This window comes from Aptenodytes patagonicus, unplaced genomic scaffold, assembly GCF_965638725.1.
Source record: "Aptenodytes patagonicus unplaced genomic scaffold, bAptPat1.pri.cur scaffold_43, whole genome shotgun sequence".
NCBI lineage: Eukaryota > Metazoa > Chordata > Aves > Sphenisciformes > Spheniscidae > Aptenodytes > Aptenodytes patagonicus.
Genome location: NW_027472001.1, coordinates 495,583 through 507,414, shown reverse-complemented (window position 1 = coordinate 507,414; position 11,832 = coordinate 495,583). Strand labels below are relative to the sequence as shown.

At 55.0% G+C, this 11,832-nt stretch overlaps 1 long non-coding RNA gene across 1 annotated transcript; it reads left to right on the top strand.

Annotated features, from left to right (window-relative positions):
* The first annotated feature begins 1,886 nt into the window (after positions 1 to 1,886).
* LOC143173285 (uncharacterized) lies at positions 1,887 to 3,526 on the top strand. Its single transcript, XR_012997515.1, has 3 exons — positions 1,887 to 1,948; positions 3,219 to 3,321; positions 3,424 to 3,526. It is a non-coding gene; the product is annotated as an uncharacterized LOC143173285 (long non-coding RNA).
* Positions 3,527 to 11,832: the final 8,306 nt, after the last annotated feature.

The window sequence follows — 11,832 nt, the reverse complement described above, 5'->3', positions numbered from 1 at the left end:
GGGACAGAGCTCTCTCTTCTGGAGACAGGAGGTGGAGAGGGACCAGGGACGCTTGCTGGGCCATATCTGAAGAGCATGCGGCAGCATGCAGGCGGCCAGCCAACAGTCCCTCCTGTGAGGAGCAGCAAGGGCTGGCTGGTCCCTAGGGGAAGGGGAGCGGGGAGTTGCCCAGCGCAGGCAGTGCCCTCACCACCGGCCTGCACCAAGGCCTACTGTTGCTCCAGCAGTGATGGCCTTTGTTGTCGGGCCTTTCTTTCTGAGGCACGGAAAGAGACGCTGTCTTTCGTTGCTGTGGAGGGCTACTGTTGCTCCAGCAGTGATGGCTACAGCTCTCTTGCAGGTCCCGGTGCGGACTCGTGATTGAAGACGCTTCTGATTTTAGGTCACGTTAAAACCAGAGGCCCTCTAAAACCAGAGGCCCTCTCTGTTGCTCTTGTTCCTCACCACCCACGTACGGTCAGCCAGCGACTGCTGCTCCCTATCTTTCCCCAGCTAAAGGGGAGGAGAAACCTGTATAAAAAGGCAGGGGGTGACAGGAAAAGCCCCAGACGCCGAGGGGACTTGGGACAGCTATCGCCAAAGGTTTTGCCTTGTCTGAACCCATCGGGGGACTGGAAACAACACGCCCTTCTGCCTAGCATTGCCCCCAAGTCAGCGTCTGCAGCAAAACTCTACAATTACGGTGTATAAGCAGCGCCGCAGACACTGGGGAACAATGTGGGGACACAGCACGCAGGCAGGTCATACATCCGCTCCTCCCTCCCGGCCAGCTGGCAGCACTCCTTCTAGTGGCAGAATTCCTCGGGCTCGTCCCCTCTGGCTGCCTACCAAGGGCTTGGGCAGGAGAAGGGTTTGCACCCGGAGGTTACCTTCCGCGCTTCGCACTGAGGCACCTGTAGGTTTGTGGCAGACCTCAAAATTGCGGGCATAGCTGCCGCTGTGCTCACTGAGATGGGCAGGAGCTCACTGGCGAATTCTCCCCTCTGGGCCTCCGTCCTGCTCCCCATCGCCTTTTGCTCTTCCTCCGTCTCCATCCTGGAGGCCATCGCTGTTCTGTCCTTCTCCGCCTCCTTGTCCTCATCCACATCCCTCTGTTTCTCAGTCTCTCTGGATTGTTTCCCATCCTTCTCTTGCTCTCTGTCCCGCTCTCTGTCTCTGCCTCTCCCTTTCTCTCTCCCCTCTGCCCCTCTGTCCTGCTCCCTGCCCCATCTCTCTCACTCCGCTCTCCTCGTGCCTTTTCCCTCTCTCTGACCCCTGGCCCGCTCCCTCACCCTGCCTGTGACAGTCCGTCCCTCTGTCCTCCTTCCTGCCCTTCTTCTTCTCTGTCCCCCTCTCCTGCTGCTTACCACTACTTTTATTCCTGCACCCTCCTGTCCCCTCCCCCTCCATCTCCTCCCCGCTCTATCCCTCTGCCCGCTCCTCACCAGTAGTTTGCCTTTCTCCACTCCCTGCCCAGCTCCCCCTGCTCTCCCCGTCCCTCTGTCCTGCTCCCGTCCCTCTGTCCTGCTCCTGTCCCTCTGTCCGTCTCCCGTCCCTCTCCGGGCACCCCACCGCCCTGCCCCACCCCTCTCTGCCGCTCTGTCCCTCTCTCCTCCTCCTCCCTGCTCCACCAGGGCTCCAGGGCCTGGGCAGCCCCGCGGAGGTGGCAGCCATGGGGCCTGCGGGGGGGCGGGGCCCAGCCGGGGGACGGTGTCCCCGCAGGGTCAGGCAGCAGGAAGGCGTGCCCCGCGGCATGCCGGGAGCTGTAGTCCTGGGGCACGGGGCTGCCGGGCGACCATGTTCCGTCCCGGGGCATGCCGGGAGCTGTAGTCCTGGGGCACGGGGCTGCCGGGCGACCATGTTCCGTCCCGGGGCATGCCGGGAGCTGTCATTCCCCCCGCCTCAGCTTCCCGGCAGCCCTGTTGGTGACGGGAGGTGCAGTCTGTGCTCCAGCAGTGGCCCAGCTGAGGTGAGGGCTGGGGCCACCGGTGAGGTGACCGAGGCCCTTGTGCGGGTGCGGGGATGTCTGCTGCCCGCTGGCTGCCCGGGGATGGTGGGGGGGCTCCAAACTGCCCGGTACGACGGGCTCCCGGTCAGCTGGAGCCGGGCCCAGCCGGGGCAGCCCTGGGAGTGACCCGAGAACTGTGGCGGGGAAGGAGACGGAGATAGACCGCCGCCCCCCCAGGCACAGGCACCGGGCTCCCCGACTCCCAGAGCCGCCCCAGCCCCGCTCGCCCCCTGCAGCTGCCCCGGCCGCCTCTCTGTCCCGCTGCCCGTCACAGTTTGTTTTCTTCCAGTGCTGTCCTGCTCCCCGTTCCTTTTTTCTCTCTCTGTCACTCTGGCCTGCTCCCCGTGTCAATTCTTTAATGCCGCCATCTCAGTCCTGCAGCACATCGCTATTTTTTTTCCCTCTTCCATCCCTTTGTCCTGCTCCCTGCCCCTGTCCCTGTCTCTCTTTCCTTTTGTTCTGCTGCCCATCTCTGTGCTCCAGCCCATTGCCATTTTTTTCCCCCTTCTCGGTCTCCTTGTCCGAATCTGACCCTCTCTTTATTTCTCAGTCCCTTTGTCCTGCTCTCTGTCCTTCTTTGTCACTCTTCACCTGTATGCCCCACTCCCTGTCCCTGTCTTTCTCTATCCCCCCTTCCTTCTGCTTCTCCTTCCCGCCGCCCCCCCATGCCTCTGTCCTGCTCCCCGACCGTACCTTTTCTTCCTCCATCTCTCTGCAGGGCTCCTCATCCCGATTTCTCTTGATTTCTCCATCTCTCTAGCCTTTTCCCTGTACCTGTCTTTCTCTCTCGGCTCCCCTGTCTCCTCTCTCGCCTTATTTTTCTCTTTCTAGTCCTCTGTCCTTCTCCCCATCAGCTTAAACGGAATGAGCAGGTGTCCCTGTGCTCTGGTGTTTACCTTGCATTGCCCTAGGGAAGATGTGTGTTTTTAGGGCTAGGGCTCATTTGGAAGCTGATCTCCTTATGGAGACGGCGGAGCTCGGCATAGTTAAAGCAGAGGTTATTCTCAGCTGGTGCTCTGTGCCTCTTGTTGAAATTTCGAGCAGGCTGTGGGCCTTATTTTGAAGGAAGGTTTCTTGTTCTGCGCTTACTGCTCCTCGGGATGCTGCACAGGAGTGGTGTTGGGGTCTGCAGGGACAGGTGGGACCTGCTGTGATTCCTCGTAAACGTGAACTGGGCTTGTCCTAATGTACTCGAATAAACCAGACTAACTGCATATGGTTTTCTTCGCAGACCCAATTCCAACCAACGTGCTCGGCGCTAATGAACAAGAGACCGTGCGCTACTTTTCCAGACGTCACTGGCTGCAAGTTAGCTGAGCGCATCACTTACTCAGGTAACGGTGCAGTTGGTCTGTGATCAGGGATGCGTACCTGCACGACAGTGCCTTCATGAATGTTCTCTGGTCTTGCCGCTTCAAAGCCCTTCCTTCTTCCAGAAACTTCAAGATGGCATTTCTTATTCTGGGCTTCGGGCTGGAGTTGGACCTACCGTTGAATGGCTGATATAACGGGCTCAATAAAATGTGAATGAGAACCCCGCTTTGTTGTTGTTGTTGTTTTCTAACAGTGTCAGAACTTTGGTAAGCAAGAGGAAGAGTGGTTGAAAGAGTCTGTTCTTTGAGAGTAACGTATTCCCGTGGCGTGCCCATCTTTGCATGGTGAAGGTTTCCTCCCTGCAGTATGGTTTTGCTGGGCTGCGAGGCTGTTTGGGAGTAGCAGAAGTAAGAAGTTTCATCTTTCAAGGTAACGAAGCTGTAGCAAAACTAGCAGGAAAAGCTAGTTTCTTCCTAGAGTGCTGTCTGAGAAAAAACAGTAGCAAGTAAAGGCCCTTGCAATTGGCTTTTTTATGCAATCTTCCTACGGAGCTTTTGGTATGGATTGACTTCTGGGAAGTAAGACCTGAGTTCCTGTGCACTCTCATACGCAGTGCTGCCTCCCAAAATAGGCCGGCCCTCTTCCACTTCTGCTCCTTCCACGCTCGTATGGAACAAGGAAATGCAGGAGTGTGCAGATTCAGTAATTTGCTGGCAACGGGTGTTCGCTGGGGAGGCCTGGCGTAAGGCGTGGCCCAACGGGGCCGTGAGGTCTCAGAGCCCGTGGCCGCAGCAGCAGCAGCACGGTGTGAGAGTTGGGGGGCCGTGGTCCTCACCCGCCTCCTCCTCTTCCTCCTCCTGGTGGCCCTGCAAGCCCAGGACACCCAGGCTGCTCTGAGACGAGCACAGGGAGCAGGTAGGCGGGCAGGGGGACAGCACCCAGCCCCAAGCAGTGCGGCGTGGCACCCACCGCACCTCAGCGGGGTGGCAGTGGGGCCAGGGCTAGGGCTGGGTCCGGGAGAGCAGCTGAGCCGGGCTGGGCCAGGCAAGCCAGGCAGGCACCATGGTGCGGGCAGGGGGGGCAGACACCCCGCGGGGAGGTGTGGAGGGTCTGCGGCCACTTTGGGGGTGTTTTCCGGGCAGGCGAGGGGGCCGGGAGCAGTGGTGCGGGGTGAGAGACCTGGGCACTGAGTCCCTGTGGCTTTCAGCCTCGGGGACGTCCCGGAGCGGCGTGCTCAGATGATGTCTGCTCGGGAAAACAGGAGCGTTTCTGCTCTAGTCCTGCAGCCCTGCTCCCCTTGGACGAACTGCAGGTCCCTGGCCCACAGGAACACGCAGGGGTAGCACTGGTGCAGCCTTTCACGGGCTCTTGTCCACGAGAAGCGTAGACAATTGCTTTTTCCTCCAGTTCTTTAGCGTGGGCTTCCTCTGTGCGCATGGAAGCTTCTCTGATCTGTGCTTGATTCCAGATGATGGCATTGGCAGTGCTTATCGAGCTTCTCAGCTGGATCCTGCTTATGGGGAGGCGATCCTTGGGGGCGTCCCAGAGGTAAGTTATCAATGTCTGTCTGCTTGAGGGAATAAACACTTATGTTTCAATAGGTTATTCATGTGCAATTTTACCTAAGATCCTCTTAAGGCCTTCCAAGAGCTTTTTGTGCCTTGCGGGCGTTGCCCAGATGAGTCATGAATATTTCTTTGCCTGAAGACCTGCTAGGTCTCAGAGAAAAGGTCACCCATGTTCCTTTTTAGCTGTGGGAACCAACACCTTGGTATGTGTGCCATGTCATTACCTCACCCCCTTCCAGTCACTGCAGGTGACTCAGGAAGAAGCAGATCAGAACATGCAGTGGAAACTCTCCTCACCTGTGTTTGATTACGTGTGTTTGGTTCCTGCAGTCCTTGTTGATCAAGCCACTCAGTGGAATCCTGTTCCTGAGCCCGGGTGGTATCCCGGAGGTAAGTATTCAGTCTTCATTTGTTACTGGCCTTTTGTCTTTGTTAATACTTGGTTTCTTATTTGTTAATCTTTTGTTGTGATAGTTCAGCCTTCCAGTGGCCAGCAGGCTCTTCTCTACAAGAGTGGTGAATGATCATTTTTTCCTCTGGTGCTCCATGCTCCCGCTGTAGTGTGGGCTTCCTGTTGTGTGGGTGAGAGGTCTCCTGGTAAGAAGGCCCTGAGAGGCCCTGTGTTTGTCCGTCTGGTCCTTGAGGGGTGTTGCACGTGGCCTGGAGACAGTAGTTTGAAAGCTGCCAGGTCCCAGCCAAGAGGTCACAAGGCCCCTCTGAGCTTTGGAAATCTCAGCCTGCATCTGGGTCCCGTGTTGTTGCCTGCCCCGCTTCCAGTCACAGCAGGTCACTAAGGAAGAGGTAGATCACAACACGCAATGGAAGCGTCTTCCATCTCTGCTTGATTAGAGCTGGCCCTGTAGACAACGGCTACTTGACTTCTCAACTTGAGCCTGTCCGTGAGCCTCAGGGCGATCCCACAGGTAAGTCCCTTGAACGAATGAGCACTTACGTTTTAATTTTCTGTTCACGTGAAATTTAACTTACTACTTTCTTGGCTGATGCTCGGGCACGCAGAAGAGCAGAGAGGGAAAGGGTCAGGCTCAGTGATGTGCCCCAGGGGGCTCTGCCTTGTGAAGCTGTCTTTGCCAGCTGCTCCGCCCCTGTGCTGCTTCCAGTGCTGACTGCGAAGCCAGCAGGCATGTTGGGGTTGAGCTTAGAGCTGGTGCGAGCTCCAGGGAGTCCTTTCTCCCGACAGCTCCGTGCCTGGTTAGTGGCCACGGCAGGCACCTGGTAAATGTTTGCAAGATGCTCCTGAGTGGCACGTCGTGGCTTTCTACTTCCTTTGAGAGCTGCCAGCTCAAAGCCCAAATGTCAGGCAGGCGCCTCTGCAGGTGTGAGAATGTCACACGCCTGCATGTGTGTGCCATGTCATTACGTGACCCCCGTCTATGTTCCGCTATTCAGTTATGACGGTGTAGATCGGAACATGTGATGTTAACTTCTCATGGGTGTTTGGTTGCAGATGTGGCCACAGGGAGGGCTTTTCCAGCTCCTTGGCTGGATCCCGGGCTGGATCCCAGCTGGCAGCCCAAGAGCGAGTAGTCAGTCTTTATTGACTTCACAGAACAAGCACTCCTTTTCAATATTTTGTTCATGTGACATTTGCCCTCATACTTTCTGTTGATGTCCTCGAAGAGGAAAGTATAAAGCTCCTATAGGGAAGTATTCCCAAAAGATATCTCAAGTTCCAAAGGAAATCCTGAAAGACTTGGAGAAAGCAGCCCCTGGTTGGTACGTTTCACGCTGTTAACCGTACGACTTTGGAAGCTGAAGTTTCAGATGCGTTTGTGGACGTGCTGTAGCCTACGCAGCAGGAAGGGATGAGTCAGAGCCTGGCTGCAGTGCCACTCGATTTCACAACTGGAGTGGGCTGGTGAGCCCCAGAGATGGTCCAGCACAGCGTCTGCTACCAGTTGTGGTTCAAGCTGAGTGCCAGGGGCAGCTGCTGCCCCAGTGGTAGCATTACTGGTCAGAGCTGCTTTGTGCAGACGCTGGTCTCCAGATGTCCGGAACCGGCGTGTGCTGCGTTTGTGTTCAGCTCGTGCACAGCCCGGCTTGCAGCTGGGCAAGTTGAAGGCAGGAATGACATCCCCAGAAATCTTGGCTGCCCTTTCCTAATGTTGGAAATCGGGTGCAGATGCTGATTCTGCAGGCATTTCTGTTTGTGATGGACTTTCAGCCTGCAGACTGATAGCTGTGGTGGCACGAGTATGACTCTTGGTGGTGCTCCCGGAGTGTGTGAGGGACTTGCGGAGGAGCTAATTGCTCACGAGGCATGAGAGGGCCAGCACGCTGCCAGTCGCTGGAGGGGAGAGGGCCCTTGGGCAGTGGAGAGCCTGCGCAGGCAGATTTCAGTGGCTGGGACCGGCAGGCTTTGCCTGCGCTGCAGGCGGGATTGATACCCCGGCTGGGATCAGAGCAGCCCAGGCTTCACAGCCTGGTCCGGCCTCGTTGCTGTCCTTGATGTCTGTGGACTCTCGGTGACACCGCGGGCTCAGGGGCGGGCCGGAGCTGGACACCCAGCTTGAGGCTGGCCTTGGGTGGTTCGTTTGGTTAACTCAGTCTTGGGTGGTTTAGCTCCCCGTTTCTAATTACATTTCAGAAAACTTGGCTGTGGTTTTCTTCTTGTTTTGGGGGACAGTGGGCTCTTCACTGCCGCTTGTGAAAGTGCCCGGAAGATGGTTGCAAGAGCTTGGGGTTCAGTCCACCGTGTCTGTCTGTAATCCTTCTTGTGTGATGGAGTTGGCAGGGTGGGATGTGCTTCTCAGAAGGGCTCTTTCCCCAGCTGAACTGGCTGCGGCTTTTTCCCATCCTCTTTGAAGGATGTAATTTAGCATCATTTTGCAGTTTGCCAAAAATGCACTACATGTAACGTGAACAGGAAGGTCCCATGCAATTTCCTGGTTTCCCAGCAGGTCAGGTTTTGCTGTCTGTACTGGTAAAGTGGAAAGCGTCACGTGCTTAATTTTTTCACGATGAATGACACATTGTTTGGACTAGATGCACCCAGGCTTTGTTTTTAAGCTTTATTATTGTCTTTGGAGAGTATCGCCCCCTGAAGGTATCGTGTTCCTGCTGAGGAACGGTTCCTTCTCCTTAAACTGTCCCGCTTTCTTTCTAAAGAGACGGACCGTGAGACCGTGCAGAAGGAGGCCTTTCGGAAGGGAAGCAGTCACACAGTGCCAGTCTCAGATGAAGAAAGAGAGGCAATGCAAGAAACCGGCACGCCAGGTAATTGCTGTCCCGTGGTCACCCGGTATCACCAGTCAGAATCACTGTGTGCCTGCAGGCTCTTCCCCCGGAGCCCGCTCTTGCACATCATGCCAGCAGCCAAAGCTGGAAGTGTTAGTGCAGAGAAGGTGTTGTCAGCGAAGCCAGGAGCTGCTCTCTGAGGACGACTGTTGTCTCTGGCGTGTGGAGGTTTTTGCCAGCAGCGTGCCAGAGAGACAGTCGTAGACCTCTCTGGATGCGGTTAGCGATTGCTCACCTCCCACCACACCCAGTTCCTAGGAATCTGGGAACTTTGCCCTTTTGGGAATGAGGCCATCTGAGGGCTACAGCCCAGCCCTGTGCCGTGCTGTCCCGGGGCCAGCCTTCCCCCAACGTGTGCATCGGGGCTGGGGGTGACGAGCAAGCGGCACCGCAGGAGCCAGGCAATAGCCCGTGGGCTGGATCCCATCTTTTGGCCTCAGAGACGTCCTGGAGGGGAGTGCTTGGGAGATTTCCGCTTGGGAGAACAGGAGCATTTCTGCTCTGTCCCTGCAGTGCTCTCCTTGGATGAACCGCAGCTCCCCAGCACGCAGCCCTGGCCTGCAGCCCGGAGGAACAGCCAGGGGTAGCGCTGGTGCAGCTGCTCACTGGCATGCGGGCTCTTCTCCCCGAGAAGTTTAAACAATCCTTCTAAGGTGCTAAGACACCAGAGCCAGAGGCACCAACCACTGACAAATAAACTCTCCGGGGCATGTGAAGTAGTACCCTGTGAGATTATCTGTAGCGCAGAGCACAGTAACGTGTGGCATTGCCTCTTCTCCTCCTCCAGGGGCGGATGCTGGGAAAAAGGCTGAGGCTGCTGATCACGAAGAGCTGCGCAAGTACTATATCCCGGGGACTGCAGCAGCCTTGGGTGTGCTGCTGCCTGGGACAGTGGTGTCTTGCATAGTCATTTCACGGCGGAGGAAGAGAGACCCGTGAGTTGGCTTTTCCCCAGAGTGAGTTATTGCTGCAGTTGGCAATGAAGTATTTGCAGTTAGAGTATCCTGGAGTGCCAAGGCAGCTGCTGGCAGTACTCTGCTGAGATTTCTGCTGTACCATTTTTTAACTGGCCTCCTAATTGCTATCAACGAGTAGTCTTTTCTGAAACCCCTTTGTCCAGAAGGACCCAGAGAGATGAAGAAGCACTGGGACAAGCCGATACTGACTCTGCCTGGAAAAGTGACGATCGAGCTAATGATAAAGGCAAAGCAGAGTCAGGAGAAGGAACAAGAAAGGGTGAGATTGCCCAAGAAAATGAGATTTTCAACAACAGCTCCAGCCCATCCCCGTGGACCTTTGCAGCAGAGCTCGCCCAGCTGTACAGGAACGTGAGCGCAGACGCCTCGCCTCTGCCCACTTGTCCCAGCTGCTCTCTCACTGACGATGCCTCTTCACTGGACACCTGGATTTCTCTGGACTCACCTCAGCCTCACCCCTTCCGGCGTCCCTGTTACCAGGACCAACAGGGGTACTGTACGTCAGAAGATGATGCTTTTTTAGAATAAATAATACATTCAAGGTCAGGTTGGACGGGGCTCTGAGCAACCTGATCTAGTTGAAGATGTCCCTGCCCGCGGCAGGGGGGTTGGACTAGATGACCTTTAGAGGTCCCTTCCAACCCAAACTATTCTACGATTCTATGAAATTGTGCGCAAATGTGAAGGATCACCAAGAAGGGGGAGGAAACCACAGCCAGAACTGCAACCGACCCAAATCCAGGAGAACCCCCCCCTGCCCGCGTGGGACATCGGTTTAGAGCAACGAAGATTAACACACCACTGACCATAAGTCTGCACCACCTGCACGGGACAAGCATGTGCTGGTCCTGCACGGGACAAGTACATACCAATTATGTGAGCAATAGTAATTGATTAGCCCACCCCTTCACATAAGTAATTGGATTGGTCTACACAACTGTACTGTAACATCTGTAAACCCTGCTTTCTTCCGTATTGGGGTCCCCCATGCATTAGGCTGGGGCACTGCTATGCACATCGCTAAAATATTAAAGAGTAAATTCCCTTGGTAATTCTATGCTAAGCATCCTTGCCTCCCTCCTCGGCCAGCGAAGAACTGGCTTTTACACCACCCAACTGCTTGGACACTCATGGAAACACCAGCTCTTTGCTCCTTGACATACTGACGCTTGTGCTGCTTTCTCCTGATGCAAAAGTACAGGTGAGCACAGCAGCCAAACATGAGCAGCCTTCACTGATGCTTACTGCATCCTACTGTGCTATTACTGGCATCAGAGAAGTGTCCAAAATACTGCCCATTTGCTTCCTTTAATTTTGTAAGCTGTGTGCTCTGTGAGCCAATCCCAGCTGCAAGCCCAAAAATGTTGATCTTTTCCGCAAAGCGAGGAGGGAAATTAATGATCTGGCTTGCAGCTTCCAGCCTTGAAGTAATGGTGTAGGACATGCTGACCCGCCTTGCACGGGCCTGACTCCCAGGAAGAAGGCAATATTATTACATTCCAGTTTGATCTTGACTGCTGTTAATCGATGTGAGAGCTCTGTCCCTTCACTCTGCTTGAGCTGCTAACTAACCCCATCAAGCTCTGGCTGCTGGTTACAGGTGACTTGGCGGGGATAATTACACTAACAAGACGGTCAGACTCTGAAGGGGCATGGCACAACTTCAGAAATGTTTGCAAGCCTTCCGAATACCAGACACTGGAGTCCAAACCCAAAGCAAGTCCATGAGCCGTGACCGCTTGCCTAAGTTTGGCAAAATCTGTTTTAACCAAACCAAGTTGCTGGGCTGGAGTCTGAGCTGTCCCATGGGGATGAGCAAGGGCAAGCCAAATTCCCTCGCTGGCTGAAATAGCCTCAGCAAGGCTCTCTCTAACGGTACCACTCTACCAGTCACGGTCTCGGTATGGGTGTGACTGTCTGTAATGGTATCGCTGTCTCTGTCCTGGTACCAGGATCTGTCACGGTATCGGTGATGGCATCTGTAAAGGCCTTGGTCTCTGTATCGGTATGTGTAATGTTATCGATGTCTGTAACGGGATCAGTATCTGCAGTGGCATCTGCAACAGTTTCTTCAACTGCAGTGGTACCTGCAGCTGCAGTGTGACTTGCTTTGCCAATGGCATCTGCAAAGGTATCAGGAGTGGTACGGGCATCTGAAATGGTGCCTGCAGTGGTATTTGAACCTGCGATGCCATCTGCAAAGGTTTCTGCGTCTGGAAAGCTATGTGTGCAACTCTACTGTTGGCTGCAGGTCTCCAATGCAGCCATCACTGCGGAGGCAGGTACCATTGTGGATAACATTGCCAATGCTGTTGCAGATGCTGATGCCATTGCAGATAGCAGCGCTGGTGCCAGTACTCCCTGTGTCTTCAATGGCATGTGCAGCACTACCTGGGTGTGTAACGGCTCCTCCCTCTGTAATGGTACCCCTATCAGGAATGAGATCAGTGTCTGTATTTATAGGTGTAATGGAACGTGTACTCGTGTCTGTGGCTCGTCTTGTGTCTGTAATTGTAGGTGTAATTCTGTCTGTGACTGTACTGGTCTCTCTTATGGTGGGTGTATTGTGTCTGTACCTGCCATTGCGTCTGCCATTGCACCTGGCATTGTATCTGCAATTGAATGGGTGTCTTTCAAATGGTATTCTGTCCGTGGGTGTATCTGCAATGGCATTGTCAATGAAATCTGCAATGGCCTCTGCATCTGCAACGCTGCCTGCAGCTGCAAAGAT